At 46.7% G+C, this 16,773-nt stretch overlaps 2 pseudogenes; both read left to right on the top strand.

Moving 5' to 3' along the window:
• Positions 1–879: 879 nt before the first annotated feature.
• LOC132382808 (histone H2AX-like) lies at positions 880–1,154 on the top strand (annotated as a pseudogene).
• A 9,913-nt stretch (positions 1,155–11,067) lies between these two features.
• Positions 11,068–11,342, top strand: LOC132382807 (histone H2AX-like; annotated as a pseudogene).
• The last annotated feature ends 5,431 nt before the right edge of the window (positions 11,343–16,773 follow it).

The raw sequence follows: 16,773 nt of genomic DNA, 5'->3' as shown, positions 1-16,773 counted from the left end.
GAGTTCTGGATACTGTAGCAGTCTGGCAAAGACTACAGCACCGTGTTTGAAGGGACAAAGAAGATGAACAATACACCAGCTCCAAGTATATCACCAAAGGTTGCTGAAACCCCAAATGGCTCTATCTTTCCAAGAAAGGTCTCCATTTTCAATCACTTGTCTCAGTGAAACTTTTCGGTGACAATGAATGAGGTTGAATAGGATTTATGTGTTTGCTGTTGTTTGTATTCGAGTTATGAAGTAAAGCCTCTCAATTACTCCACTATACTGTTTCCTAAGTGCCCTGAATCTGTATGAGAATAAATTAACTCTCATATCGCTGTTTCTGTGCTTCCACCATAGTTTGTGAAGAGACCTTTCGATGATGTGATGTGTTTTCACAAAAAGGGATACATTCCCAGAGACAGTTATGATATAATTAATTTACTTTCCGTGCGGACAGAATAGGACTGGTCATGTGGGCTGTATATGCTCGCTCAGATATTGCTGACAGCTTTGTTTGTACTACAGTTTAATTTTTTTCCCTTGGCGGGCTTTTAAAATTTCAGGTAATTTTAGGTACTGACAGTCATTTTCCGCACTTTTCCCGCTGCCGTCTGGTCATTGGAGAATTGGACACTCGCTGATTGGTTAATTCCAAAGCAGCAATTGGAGAAAGTGCTGCAGCACCAATCGTAAGTGCCCCTCCGCAATCCCCCAGAACCTATAAAAACGGCGAACGTGGAACAATCTTCTCATTCTCTGTTCAGGAGTGTGTGGAAATGAGTGGATGAGGGAAAACCGGTGGTAAGGCTAAGAGCAAGCCCAAGTCTCGCTCGTCTCGGTCCGGACTGCAGTTCCCGGTGGGCCGTGATCACAGGCACCTGAGAAAGGGTAATTATGCTGAACGAGTGGGTGCCGGAGCCCCAGTCTACCTGGCTGCGGTACTCGAGTACCTGACGGCTGAAATCCTCGAGTTGGCCGGCAACGCGGCCCGAGACAACAAGAAGACCCGCATCATCCCCAGGCACCTGCAGCTGGCCGTCCGCAACGACGAGGAGCTCAACAAGCTGCTGGGAGGGGTGACCATCGCTCAGGGCGGGGTACTGCCCAATATCCAGGCCGTGCTTTTGCCCAAGAAATCCGGCGGACCCGCCAACCCCAAGGACAAATAAACATGTGAAACGTCAGTTAAAAGACCCAAAGGTTCTTTTCAGAGCCACCTATATTGTCTACAGAAAGGGCTGATACAGACTGGGGAGACTCCGGGTGTTTTCCATCTGCGCGTCAATCCTAGTTTATTACACACTGTCTGAAACGCTTTTCCTCCCCTGAAAATAATATTAATCTGCAGACGGAGCGCGCTCTCTGAACCTGGCCTCCATCATCGTCCCGTATATTACTGAAAATTAATATTTTTTTGCTTCTGGATGACTGCAGAGCGGTGCTTGATTGGCGGTAAATTGCCTAATCTCATTTCTCAGTCCCAGATGGAAACGCCCAAAAAGAGAGCGTCCTTAATCGCCAATGAACAGGCAATAGGAGAAGCGCCAAAACTGACGGCCAGACCGCTAAAATTGTGAAAGTTGTAACGTCCGCCAAGAGAAAGATAATTTTATAGAACCGTCCGAAAGTTCGTGTGTGTACTTATATTACACGGTTTGTGAATGGGGCCACATGATCCTGATCCGTTTATAATAGACTGGGCGAATTAATTTTAATGTTCAAAGTAAAATTATCAAACAGTGTGGACAATGTACAGCCTTGAAATTCTTCTTGCAGAAACCCGCAAAACAAAGACAATTGAATCCACCAGAAACCATACTTAAAGACCGATGACCAACCAATGTGCAGGAGGATAAATCACGCAAATAATTGAAAAACAAATAAAATTGTGAAATTTGTAAACTCAGCCAGGAGGAAAATAACTTTATATAAAAGTTTATGTTTGGACTGCTATATACATATGCCTGTGAGAAAGACACCATGATCCTGATCCACTTATACTGTGTGAATTTAGTTTACAGTTGAAGAGAAAATTTATTATCAGAGTACACCCGTGTCACCATTTTCAACCCGGAACTTCACTTTCCTGAGAGCAAGGTAATGTTTCAGAGTAAAATTACCAAATTATGTACACTATACACAGTCTTGAAATTCTTCTTTCAGGAACCCACTAAACAAAGGCACATAAACTACCCAACAAAGACTGACTGCAACCAATGCGCAAAAGACGACGAATCGGGTTACTAATCCCAAAAACACACAAACAAGCAATTAATTCACATTAATTACAATTACATTCACCGGCAGGGTCGCCGAACGTTAGTATTCCGATATGAGAGTGACTGTGAATTAAATTTCCATTTTTATCACCGATCGGTACAAATACGGCATCAGAATATGACAGGGTTCTGTTTTAATTTGAAACGCATCCGGCTATGGACGGTTCGCTGTTCATAACTTATCGAAGCCGAGACGGCAATGTGAAAAAACCGTGCACCTATACTGAATCACAAGTACAAATTGCCAGCAATGTCTCCCAATACCCAGTCCATCTGGAGTGACTTTCTAACCCATTTCAAACGGCAGTGGTCCGTCACGCCACTGTGCCTGGAGTTGCACAGAGGCTGTCGAAAGGACGGCAGATTTCCTCCCCTAAAGGGTATTAGAAAGATAGAAAACGTACAGCAGAATACAGGCTCTTCGGCCCACAAATTTGTGTCGATCATGTCCCTACCTCGGAAATTACTAGGCTAACATATAGCCCTCTATTTTTCGAAGCTCCATGTACCTATCGAAAAGGCTCTTAGAAGACCCTAATGTATCCGCCTCAGCATCGTTACCGGCGGCCCATTCCACGCACTCACCACTGTGAGTAAAAAACTTGCCCCGACATCTCCTCTGTACCTACTCACCAGCCCCTTAAACCAGTGTCCTCTTGCGGCAGCAACCATTTCAGCCCTGGGAAAAAGCCTCTGACTATCCACACGATCAATGCCTCTTATCATCCTGTACACCTCTATCAGGTCACCTCTCATCCTCCTTCACTCCAAAGAGAAAAGGCCAAGTTCACTCAACCTATTCTCACAAGGCATGCTCCCCAATCCAGGCAACATCCTTGTAAATCTCCTCTGCACCCTTGCTATCTCTTCCGCATCCTTCCCGTAGTGAGGCGACCAGAACTGAGCACAGTACTCCAAGTGGGATCTGACCCTATATAGATGCAACATTACCCCTCGGCTCCTAAACTCAATCCCACGATTGATGAAGGCCAATAAACCGTATGGTTTCTTAACCAAAGAGTCAATCTGCTCAACTGCTTTGAGCGTCCTATGGACTCAGATCCCAAGTCATCCGATCCTCCACACTGTCAAGAGCCTTACCATTAATACAATATTCTGCCATCATATTTGACCGTCCGAAATGAACCACTTCACACATATCTGGATTGAGCTCCATCTGCCACTTGTCAGCCCAGTTTTGCATCCTATTCTTGTCCCGCTGTACCTTTGACAGCCCTCCACACTGTCCACAACACCTCCAACCTTTGTGTCATCAGCAAACCTACTACCCCATCCCTCCACTTCCTCGTCCAGGTCATTTATAAAGATCACGAAGAGGAAGGGTCCCAGAACAGATCCCTGAGGCACTCCACTGGCGACCAAACTCCAGGCAGATTATGATACGTCTACAACCACTCTTTGCCTTCTGTGGGCAAGCCAGTTCTGGATCCACAAAGCAATGTCCCCTTGGATCCCATGCCTCCTTACTTCCTTAATAAGCTTTGCGTGGGGTACCTTATCAAATGCCTTGCTGAAATCCATACACACTACATCTACTGCTCTTCCTTCTTCAATGTGTTTAGTCACATCCTGAAAAAAATTCAATCAGGCTCGTAAGGCACGACCTGCCCTTGACCAATCCGTGTTTGCTACTCCTAGTCATATTATTGTCATAAGGAGGGCGTTGGGAATGGACCCAAATGCAAGACACAGACTCTGAAGTACTAGGGAGAGGACTGGGTGTATCAAGAAAGCAAGGGAAGTGGCGAAGAAACGACACTGGACAAGACTCGGTGTCAGGTCATGGGCTAGGACCTGACATGGGCAGGAAAGTGGGACCTTGACGAGGAACTAGGAACTGGGAACCTGGGCAAGGAATCCGAGCCAGAGACGGGACACGGACCCGGAACCTGGGTCTTGACTCGGGCTCAGACACCGGATCTAGCTGAGGACTGGACGCGGCAAGGCAACAGGACTGGACGTGGGGCAGGATGCGGGACTCCAGGGGTGAACAAAGACTTGAAGATCAGACCTGGACGAGGACATGAAGCTCAGACTTGGTCTTGATCGACGGAGAGCAGGAACACAGAGCCTAGGTCGAGGGAGAGCAAAGCAGAAGCGTGGAGACATGGACACTCGCCCCGGACGGGACCAGGAATCAGGGCCTCGGCTACGACTTGGACTTGGTCATGGACTGAAACCTCCTTGGAGCCTTGGACATGGAATGGAACCTCCTCAGAACCTCGGACTTGAGCACAGGAACACTCAGACTAGGACTAGAGCACAGGAACACAGAACACAGAGCCAGGATCCTTTTTTGGGAACAGGACGTAGGGCCGGGGCTTTATACAGAGTCAGATCCCCTCCTGGGGATAGGACATAGGACCGGCACTCATACATGGACACTAAACACAGGGACACAAAGAGACAGTTCCAAGCTTAACGATATATAGTTCCTTCTGTTGGCATGGCAAGGCTCCGGTCTCACTCCGGCTGCTGAACTTGACGGCAATACACGCAAGGACGCAGGTGAGGTAACCGGCAAGGCTTCAGAGCGAAGGAAGTGCCCAGCCCAGCCTCAAGGTAACGGCAAGGACAGCTGACTTACCCACCGGAGGCAAGGGCAGGAAGGGACAGATCACACCATAGGTTGACAGCAAGACCAGCCTGACTTACCCCACAGGGGCAAGGACAGGATACCGACAAGACAAACCAACATCTGCACTCGAACCCAGGGCCACTTATATTCCAGGTCCCAATATGAGAATCAGGTGCCTATGATTAAGCCCGAATGAAACAACGGAAAGCTAGAAGACCCCGAGTCTGGACTTAATGGACCGGACCATGAACCAGAACGCGGTCTTCACGGACTGGACCATGACAATTAGACCTCTCCAGATGTTCATAAATCTTGCTTCTCAGGATCTTCTCCATCAGTTACCAACCACTGAGGTAAGACTCACTGTTCTATAATTTCCTGGGCTATCTCTATTCCCTTACTTGAATAAAGGTACAACGTTCACAACCCTCCAATCCTCTGGAACCTCTCCTGTCCCCACTGATGACGCAAAGATCATCATCAGAGGCTCAGCAATCTCCTCCCTCGCCTCCCACCGTAGTCTCGGGTACATTTCGTCCGGTCCCGGCAACTTATCCAACTTGATGATTTCCAAATGCTCCAGCACATCCTCTTTCTTAATATATACATGCTCAAGCTTTTCAGTCTGCTGCAAGTCATCACTAAGATCCTTTTCCATAGTGAATACTGAAGTAAAGTATTCATTCAGTACCACTTCTATTTCCGTCGGTTCCATACACACTTTCGCACTGTCACACTGTCACACTGTCTGGCTCTCCTAATTTCCTTTTGCAGCTCAGTTCTAGTAGCCTTATAATCTTCTAGATCTCTAACATTAACTGGCTCCCTGAACCTTTTGTAAGCTTTTCATTTCTTCTTGATTATATCTATTACAGCTTTTGTACACCACGGTTCCTGTACCCTACAATAACTTCCCTGTCTCATTGGAAAGTACCTATACAGAACTGTACACAGATATCCTCTGAATATTTGCCACATTTCTTAGGTACTTTTCCTTGAGAACATCTGTTTCCAATGTAAGCCTCCAATTTCCAGTCTGATAGCCTCATAATTCCCCTTACTCAAATTAAACGCTTTTCTAACTTGTCTGTTCCTGTCCCTCTCCAATGCTGTTATAAAGGAGATGGAATTATGATCACTATCTCCAAAATGCTCTCCCACCGAGAGATCTGACATCTGACCAGGTTCATTTCCCAATACCAAATCAAGTACAGCCTCTCCTCTTGTAGGCATATCTACATACTGTGTCAAGACACCTTCCTGAACACACCAAACAAACTCCACCCCATTTAAACCATTGCTCTAGGGAGATGCCAATTGATATTTGGGAAATTAAAATCTCCCATCATGACAACTCTGTTGTTATTACACCTTCCCAGGAACTGTTTCCTTAACTGCTCCTTAATAACTCAGTTGCTATTGGGCAGCCTACAAAAATCATCCAGTAAAGTTATTGACCCCTTCCTTTTCCAAAGCTCCACCCACAGAGACTCCGTATACAATCCTTTCATGGCGTCCATATTTTCTGCAGCCATGACACTATCTCTGATCAGCAGTGCCACGACCCTACATCTTTTGCTTCCCTTTATGTCCTTTATGAAACATCCAAAACCCGGCACTTGAAGTAACCAATCCTGTCCCTGAGGCATCCAAGTCTCTGTAATGGCCACCACATCATATCTCCAAGTACTGATCCACGCTCTAAGCTCATTCGCTTTGTTCACAACACACCTTGCATTAAAATAGACACATCTCAAGCCTCTAGTCTGAGATTATCTATCTCTATCATCTGCCTATCCTCCTTCTCGCACTGTCTACGAGCTTTCTCTATTTGTGAGCTAACCTCTTCTTCCTCAGTCTCTTCAGTTCTGTTCCCAACCCTCAACAATTCTAGTTTAAATTGTCCCCATTGGCCTTAGCAAACCTCCCTGCCAGGATATTGGTCTCCCTGCGAAAGTACAACCCATCCTTTTTGTACAGGTCACACCTGCTCCAAAAGAACTCCCAATCATCCAGAAATCTGAAGCCCTGCCCCCTGCTCAAATCCCCCAGCCACACATTTATCCTCCACCTCATTGTATTCCTATTCTCACTGCCGCGTGGCACAGTCAGTAATACCGAGATGACTACATTTGCCGTCCAGCTTTTCAACTTCCTTCCAACCTCCCTGTAGTCTTTCTTCAGGACCTCTTCCCTTTTCCTACCTACGTAACCGGTACCAATTTTTACCACGACCTCTGGCTGTTCACGTTCCCACGGCAGGATATTTTGGATGCGATCCGAAAATCCCGGACCCTGGCACCTGGGAGGCAAACTGCCATCCGAGTTTCGTTCCTGCATCCACAGAATCGCCTGTCTGACCCCTTAACTATAGAGTCCCCTGTCACTACTGCCTTCCTCTTCCCTTCCCTGCCCTTCTTAGCCACAGGGCCAGACTCCGTGCCAGAGGCATGGCCACTGCCGATTCCCCTAGGTAGGCTGTCCCCCCTACAGTATAACAGGAGTACTTCTTGTCAAGGGGTTCAGACACAGGGATACTCTGTAGTACCTGAATATTTACCTTCCCCCTCCGGAACGTAACCGACTTGTCTGTCTCCTGTGACCCCGGTGTGACCACCGGCCTATAACTCCTCTCTATCACCTCCTTGCTTCCCTGACCAGGCGAAGGTCATCGACCTGCATATCCAGTTCCCCAACTCGGTTCCCTCAGGAGCTGCAGCTCAACACACCTGGTGCGGACATGGCCGTCCGGGAGGCTGGGAGACTCCAGGATCCCCCACATCTGACACTGCGCACAGAAAACTGGCCTCGCACACATGCTTCCTACCTTGCCTTGTCCCAATACCGCATAAGCCCATTGAGCCAAAGCCCTACCACTCTGCTGCCTCTCACTCCGTTGTCCGCTGGATACAGCGATCTTCATTTAAAAACTTTCGTGCTTTACTGGCTGATGTCATGCGCCTGCGCAGTCTCGCCCCTCTTTTACCCCAGTGTTAAAAATCTCACTTTGCTCTGAAAAATTAGCAGTTTACTCTGCGCCTACTTGATCTTGATGGGTTTTCACATCAGGCCAGTACTGACAACAATGGACTAACCGTTTAATCCAACGCAGGTAGTCTGCTGTGGTGCCGACTGCCTTTGGGCCCCCACACACTAAATGTTTAGAAGTTGAAAGTAAGTACAGTATGCTGATGAGGGCAGTGTTGTTTACATAGACTTATCTGAGGCCTTTGCATTTCAGGCATGCGAGTCTGGTCCAAATGATCAGAACCCATGAGATACAAAGTGAAGAGCAAACTGGGTCTAAAAGCAGCTTGGCTTATGGGAGGCACAGGGTAGTGGTGGAGAGTTGTTGTTCTCACTCTACGTTGGTGACCAGTGGTGTGGTGTGTCACGTCGATTGGGGCTAGGATCCTTTCTGTTTCTGGTAGACATCAACAACTTGGATGTTAATGTAGTTGGTGAGATCAGCACGATACAAAAAATCTGCTGATGTGAAGATAGTGAGGAGGATTGTCTTAGACATGACATGGTCTTCATCATCTGGATATCCAGGCAGAGGAATGGCAGATGGAATTTAATCTTGTCTAGTGAGAGGGAAATAGTACATTGGTCTTTATTAAAGGTGGGTTGGAAATTAGAAATAGGGAATTATGTTTTCGTTTGACAGGGAGTTGTTGAGGTCACACTGGAGGGCTGGGGACAGTTCTGGTCCCCTCACTGAAGAACAGATCACTCAATGGATTCAACAGGACAATTCCAGGGATGACAGAGTTGTTTTATTACAAAATTCCAAAGAAATCAGATCCAAGACCTTCAGGGTTTAGAAAGATGAGTAGTGACTTTCTTGAACCTCACAAGGTCCCTAAGAGGTGTTGACAGGGAGATGTTGTGATGTTTCTAGCAGTGGCTGAAGCTGGAATGGTGGGACACAGGTGAGGGAGTGGTCATTTAAAGTTGAAGTGCAGGAAAGTCTTGCAAAGGGTGAGGAAAACTTGGAGGATGGTTCACTGGAGGAAATTAAAGAGGAGGGTGATACAATTTGGAAAGACCAGGGATTTGAGGGTATGTGCAACTGGTATAGAAGAGGAGCTGAGGCCTGGGACAGATCCATGATCACATTGGGTAGTGGGAAAGGGGTGAGGTGCCAGGTGGGAACTCCTGCTCCTGTTGTCTTGAATTCCTCTGAGTGTGGTTCTCATGTGGGACACTGTCTGCAGGGGTCTTTCAGGGGAAACGACCTGCAGAGTGGTTAGGAGTGAGTGGGGCACAGGACTGATGAGTGTGTTGTACATGGTGATAGCACCTACTGGGTGATTCAAATGGTCTCTTGTGGCCATATATTCCCTCGTATCACATCCCACCCACGTTTAGAGTTCAGAATGGACAATCTTAGTTTGTTAAGTAAGGACACACTGCTGTTAAGACACTGGCACTGTATTCCAAGTACACTGAGCTGCCATAACACAGGACCGGCCAGTGAGGACACAGACCAATACAACACACCACTCCTTAATACCAGGTTGGGGATTTAAGAAAAAAGACCACTGATGGCCCGGAGCTGGGCAATCCCAGTATTACGCTGTAACTCTCTCTGATAAACTTCCTCAGCATCGTACTGTAGGAAATAGATCTTTACTAAAACCAGTTGTAGAAACGTGAACATTAAAAAAATTTACAAATACTGAAAATCTAAAATAAAAATAGAAAATGCTGAAACACTACCATAACACGCTACATCTGGCAATTATTTCCAGCGTTTCCAGGGTAATCTAGAACCAGGAGAGACCCTGAAGGACTGGTGAGTGTCCAATGTTGTACCTCCATTTAAGAAGGGAATAGGAGAAAATCCTGGGAACTATAAACTGATGAGTCTCACTTCAGTTGTTGGAAAATTGCTGGAGAAGCCTCTTAGCGACAGCATATATGAACATTTGGAAACTCATGGCCTAGTTGGTGAGAGCCAATATCGCTTTGAGCATGTCAGGCTGTGCTTGACTAAATTGACTGAGTTTGACTAGGTAACAAGAGAGACTGATGAGAGTAAGGCAGTAGATATTGTGTACATGGACAAAGGCGTTTGACGAATTCCCTCATGGGAGATGAATCCAGAAGATTTAGATGCATGGGATCTGCCGCGAATTGTCTGTTTGGAATCAGAATTGGCTTGCCACTGGAAGACAGTGGGTCATGGTTGAAGGGACCGATTCGAGCAGGAGGTCTGTAAATAGTGGAGGTCTGCAGGGATCTGTGATGTATATAAGAGGCCTGTGTAAAAAGTAGAAGGGCGGGTTAGTTAATTTGTGGATGATACCAAGATTGCTGGAGTTCTGGATACTGTAGCAGTCTGGCAAAGACTACAGCACCGTGTTTGAAGGGACAAAGAAGATGAACAATACACCAGCTCCAAGTATATCACCAAAGGTTGCTGAAACCCCAAATGGCTCTATCTTTCCAAGAAAGGTCTCCATTTTCAATCACTTGTCTCAGTGAAACTTTTCGGTGACAATGAATGAGGTTGAATAGGATTTATGTGTTTGCTGTTGTTTGTATTCGAGTTATGAAGTAAAGCCTCTCAATTACTCCACTATACTGTTTCCTAAGTGCCCTGAATCTGTATGAGAATAAATTAACTCTCATATCGCTGTTTCTGTGCTTCCACCATAGTTTGTGAAGAGACCTTTCGATGATGTGATGTGTTTTCACAAAAAGGGATACATTCCCAGAGACAGTTATGATATAATTAATTTACTTTCCGTGCGGACAGAATAGGACTGGTCATGTGGGCTGTATATGCTCGCTCAGATATTGCTGACAGCTTTGTTTGAACTACAGTTTAATTTTTTTCCCTTGGCGGGCTTTTAAAATTTCAGGTAATTTTAGGTACTGACAATCATTTTCCGCACTTTTCCCGCTGTCGTCTGGTCATTGGAGAATTGGACACTCGCTGATTGGTTAATTCCAAAGCAGCAATTGGAGAAAGTGCTGCAGCACCAATCGTAAGTGCCCCTCCGCAATCCCCCAGAACCTATAAAAACGGCGAACGTGGAACAATCTTCTCATTCTCTGTTCAGGAGTGTGTGGAAATGAGTGGATGAGGGAAAACCGGTGGTAAGGCTAAGAGCAAGCCCAAGTCTCGCTCGTCTCGGTCCGGACTGCAGTTCCCGGTGGGCCGTGATCACAGGCACCTGAGAAAGGGTAATTATGCTGAACGAGTGGGTGCCGGAGCCCCAGTCTACCTGGCTGCTGTACTCGAGTACCTGACGGCTGAAATCCTCGAGTTGGCCGGCAACGCGGCCCGAGACAACAAGAAGACCCGCATCATCCCCAGACACCTGCAGCTGGCCGTCCGCAACGACGAGGAGCTCAACAAGCTGCTGGGAGGGGTGACCATCGCTCAGGGCGGGGTACTGCCCAATATCCAGGCCGTGCTTTTGCCCAAGAAATCCGGCGGACCCGCCAACCCCAAGGACAAATAAACATGTGAAACGTCAGTTAAAAGACCCAAAGGCTCTTTTCAGAGCCACCCATATTGTCTAAGAAAAGGGCTGATACAGACTGGGGTGACTTCGGGTGTTTTCCATCTGCGCGTCAATCCTAGTTTATTACACACTGTCTGAAGCGCTTTTCCTCCCCTGAAAATAATATTAATCTGCAGACGGAGCGCGCTCTCTGAACCTGGCCTCCATCCTCGTCCCGTATATTACCGAAAATTAATATTTTTTTTGCTTCTGGATGACTGCAGAGCGGTGCTTGATTGGCGGTAAATTGCCTAATCTCATTTCTCAGTCCCAGATGGAAACGCCCGAAAAGAGAGCGTCCTTATTCGCCAATGAACAGGCAATAGGAGAAGCGCCAAAACTGACGGCCAGACCGCTAAAATTGTGAAAGTTGTAACGTCCGCCAAGAGAAAGATAATTTTATAGAACCGTCCGAAAGTTCGTGTGTGTACTTATATTACACGGTTTGTGAATGGGGCCACATGATCCTGATCCGTTTATAATAGACTGGGCGAATTAATTTTAATGTTCAAAGTAAAATTATCAAACAGTGTGGACAATGTACAGCCTTGAAATTCTTCTTGCAGAAACCCGCAAAACAAAGACAATTGAATCCACCAGAAACCATACTTAAAGACCGATGACCAACCAATGTGCAAGAGGATAAATCACGCAAATAATTGAAAAACAAATAAAATTGTGAAATTTGTAAACTCAGCCAGGAGGAAAATAACATTATATAAAAGTTTATGTTTGGACTGCTATATACATATGCCTGTGAGAAAGACACCATGATCCTGATCCACTTATACTGTGTGAATTTAGTTTACAGTTGAAGAGAAAATTTATTATCAGAGTACACCCGTGTCACCATTTTCAACCCGGAACTTCACTTTCCTGAGAGCAAGGTAATGTTTCAGAGTAAAATTACCAAATTATGTACACTATACACAGTCTTGAAATTCTTCTTTCAGGAACCCACTAAACAAAGGCACATAAACTACCCAACAAAGACTGACTGCAACCAATGCGCAAAAGACGACGAATCGGGTTACTAATCCCAAAAACACACAAACAAGCAATTAATTCACATTAATTACAATTACATTCACCGGCAGGGTCGCCGAACGTTAGTATTCCGATATGAGAGTGACTGTGAATTAAATTTCCATTTTTATCACCGATCGGTACAAATACGGCATCAGAATATGACAGGGTTCTGTTTTAATTTGAAACGCATCCGGCTATGGACGGTTCGCTGTTCATAACTTATCGAAGCCGAGACGGCAATGTGAAAAAACCGTGCACCTATACTGAATCACAAGTACAAATTGCCAGCAATGTCTCCCAATACCCAGTCCATCTGGAGTGACTTTCTAACCCATTTCAAACGGCAGTGGTCCGTCACGCCACTGTGCCTGGAGTTGCACAGAGGCTGTCGAAAGGACGGCAGATTTCCTCCCCTAAAGGGTATTAGAAAGATAGAAAACGTACAGCAGAATACAGGCTCTTCGGCCCACAAATTTGTGTCGATCATGTCCCTACCTCGGAAATTACTAGGCTAACATATAGCCCTCTATTTTTCGAAGCTCCATGTACCTATCGAAAAGGCTCTTAGAAGACCCTAATGTATCCGCCTCAGCATCGTTACCGGCGGCCCATTCCACGCACTCACCACTGTGAGTAAAAAACTTGCCCCGACATCTCCTCTGTACCTACTCACCAGCCCCTTAAACCAGTGTCCTCTTGCGGCAGCAACCATTTCAGCCCTGGGAAAAAGCCTCTGACTATCCACACGATCAATGCCTCTTATCATCCTGTACACCTCTATCAGGTCACCTCTCATCCTCCTTCACTCCAAAGAGAAAAGGCCAAGTTCACTCAACCTATTCTCACAAGGCATGCTCCCCAATCCAGGCAACATCCTTGTAAATCTCCTCTGCACCCTTGCTATCTCTTCCGCATCCTTCCCGTAGTGAGGCGACCAGAACTGAGCACAGTACTCCAAGTGGGATCTGACCCTATATAGATGCAACATTACCCCTCGGCTCCTAAACTCAATCCCACGATTGATGAAGGCCAATAAACCGTATGGTTTCTTAACCAAAGAGTCAATCTGCTCAACTGCTTTGAGCGTCCTATGGACTCAGATCCCAAGTCATCCGATCCTCCACACTGTCAAGAGCCTTACCATTAATACAATATTCTGCCATCATATTTGACCGTCCGAAATGAACCACTTCACACATATCTGGATTGAGCTCCATCTGCCACTTGTCAGCCCAGTTTTGCATCCTATTCTTGTCCCGCTGTACCTTTGACAGCCCTCCACACTGTCCGCAACACCTCCAACCTTTGTGTCATCAGCAAACCTACTACCCCATCCCTCCACTTCCTCGTCCAGGTCATTTATAAAGATCACGAAGAGGAAGGGTCCCAGAACAGATCCCTGAGGCACTCCACTGGCGACCAAACTCCAGGCAGATTATGATACGTCTACAACCACTCTTTGCCTTCTGTGGGCAAGCCAGTTCTGGATCCACAAAGCAATGTCCCCTTGGATCCCATGCCTCCTTACTTCCTTAATAAGCTTTGCGTGGGGTACCTTATCAAATGCCTTGCTGAAATCCATACACACTACATCTACTGCTCTTCCTTCTTCAATGTGTTTAGTCACATCCTGAAAAAAATTCAATCAGGCTCGTAAGGCACGACCTGCCCTTGACCAATCCGTGTTTGCTACTCCTAGTCATATTATTGTCATAAGGAGGGCGTTGGGAATGGACCCAAATGCAAGACACAGACTCTGAAGTACTAGGGAGAGGACTGGGTGTATCAAGAAAGCAAGGGAAGTGGCGAAGAAACGACACTGGACAAGACTCGGTGTCAGGTCATGGGCTAGGACCTGACATGGGCAGGAAAGTGGGACCCTGACGAGGAACTAGGAACTGGGAACCTGGGCAAGGAATCCGAGCCAGAGACGGGACACGGACCCGGAACCTGGGTCTTGACTCGGGCTCAGACACCGGATCTAGCTGAGGACTGGACGCGGCAAGGCAACAGGACTGGACGTGGGGCAGGATGCGGGACTCCAGGGGTGAACAAAGACTTGAAGATCAGACCTGGACGAGGACATGAAGCTCAGACTTGGTCTTGATCGACGGAGAGCAGGAACACAGAGCCTAGGTCGAGGGAGAGCAAAGCAGAAGCGTGGAGACATGGACACTCGCCCCGGACGGGACCAGGAATCAGGGCCTCGGCTACGACTTGGACTTGGTCATGGACTGGAACCTCCTTGGAGCCTTGGACATGGAATGGAACCTCCTCAGAACCTCGGACTTGAGCACAGGAACACTCAGACTAGGACTAGAGCACAGGAACACAGAACACAGAGCCAGGATCCTTTTTTGGGAACAGGACGTAGGGCCGGGGCTTTATACAGAGTCAGATCCCCTCCTGGGGATAGGACATAGGACCGGCACTCATACATGGACACTAAACACAGGGACACAAAGAGACAGTTCCAAGCTTAACGATATATAGTTCCTTCTGTTGGCATGGCAAGGCTCCGGTCTCACTCCGGCTGCTGAACTTGACGGCAATACACGCAAGGACGCAGGTGAGGTAACCGGCAAGGCTTCAGAGCGAAGGAAGTGCCCAGCCCAGCCTCAAGGTAACGGCAAGGACAGCTGACTTACCCACCGGAGGCAAGGGCAGGAAGGGACAGATCACACCATAGGTTGACAGCAAGACCAGCCTGACTTACCCCACAGGGGCAAGGACAGGATACCGACAAGACAAACCAACATCTGCACTCGAACCCAGGGCCACTTATATTCCAGGTCCCAATATGAGAATCAGGTGCCTATGATTAAGCCCGAATGAAACAACGGAAAGCTAGAAGACCCCGAGTCTGGACTTAATGGACCGGACCATGAACCAGAACGCGGTCTTCACGGACTGGACCATGACAATTAGACCTCTCCAGATGTTCATAAATCTTGCTTCTCAGGATCTTCTCCATCAGTTACCAACCACTGAGGTAAGACTCACTGTTCTATAATTTCCTGGGCTATCTCTATTCCCTTACTTGAATAAAGGTACAACGTTCACAACCCTCCAATCCTCTGGAACCTCTCCTGTCCCCACTGATGACGCAAAGATCATCATCAGAGGCTCAGCAATCTCCTCCCTCGCCTCCCACCGTAGTCTCGGGTACATTTCGTCCGGTCCCGGCAACTTATCCAACTTGATGATTTCCAAATGCTCCAGCACATCCTCTTTCTTAATATATACATGCTCAAGCTTTTCAGTCTGCTGCAAGTCATCACTAAGATCCTTTTCCATAGTGAATACTGAAGTAAAGTATTCATTCAGTACCACTTCTATTTCCGTCGGTTCCATACACACTTTCGCACTGTCACACTGTCACACTGTCTGGCTCTCCTAATTTCCTTTTGCAGCTCAGTTCTAGTAGCCTTATAATCTTCTAGATCTCTAACATTAACTGGCTCCCTGAACCTTTTGTAAGCTTTTCATTTCTTCTTGATTATATCTATTACAGCTTTTGTACACCACGGTTCCTGTACCCTACAATAACTTCCCTGTCTCATTGGAAAGTACCTATACAGAACTGTACACAGATATCCTCTGAATATTTGCCACATTTCTTAGGTACTTTTCCTTGAGAACATCTGTTTCCAATGTAAGCCTCCAATTTCCAGTCTGATAGCCTCATAATTCCCCTTACTCAAATTAAACGCTTTTCTAACTTGTCTGTTCCTGTCCCTCTCCAATGCTGTTATAAAGGAGATGGAATTATGATCACTATCTCCAAAATGCTCTCCCACCGAGAGATCTGACATCTGACCAGGTTCATTTCCCAATACCAAATCAAGTACAGCCTCTCCTCTTGTAGGCATATCTACATACTGTGTCAAGACACCTTCCTGAACACACCAAACAAACTCCACCCCATTTAAACCATTGCTCTAGGGAGATGCCAATTGATATTTGGGAAATTAAAATCTCCCATCATGACAACTCTGTTGTTATTACACCTTCCCAGGAACTGTTTCCTTAACTGCTCCTTAATAACTCAGTTGCTATTGGGCAGCCTACAAAAATCATCCAGTAAAGTTATTGACCCCTTCCTTTTCCAAAGCTCCACCCACAGAGACTCCGTATACAATCCTTTCATGGCGTCCATATTTTCTGCAGCCATGACACTATCTCTGATCAGCAGTGCCACGACCCTACATCTTTTGCTTCCCTTTATGTCCTTTATGAAACATCCAAAACCCGGCACTTGAAGTAACCAATCCTGTCCCTGAGGCATCCAAGTCTCTGTAATGGCCACCACATCATATCTCCAAGTACTGATCCACGCTCTAAGCTCATTCGCTTTGTT

This window comes from Hypanus sabinus, chromosome 29, assembly GCF_030144855.1.
Source record: "Hypanus sabinus isolate sHypSab1 chromosome 29, sHypSab1.hap1, whole genome shotgun sequence".
Taxonomy (NCBI): Eukaryota; Metazoa; Chordata; class Chondrichthyes; order Myliobatiformes; family Dasyatidae; genus Hypanus; species Hypanus sabinus.
Note: the sequence above shows the minus strand (reverse complement) of the source record. Positions and strands in the feature narration are given on the sequence as shown.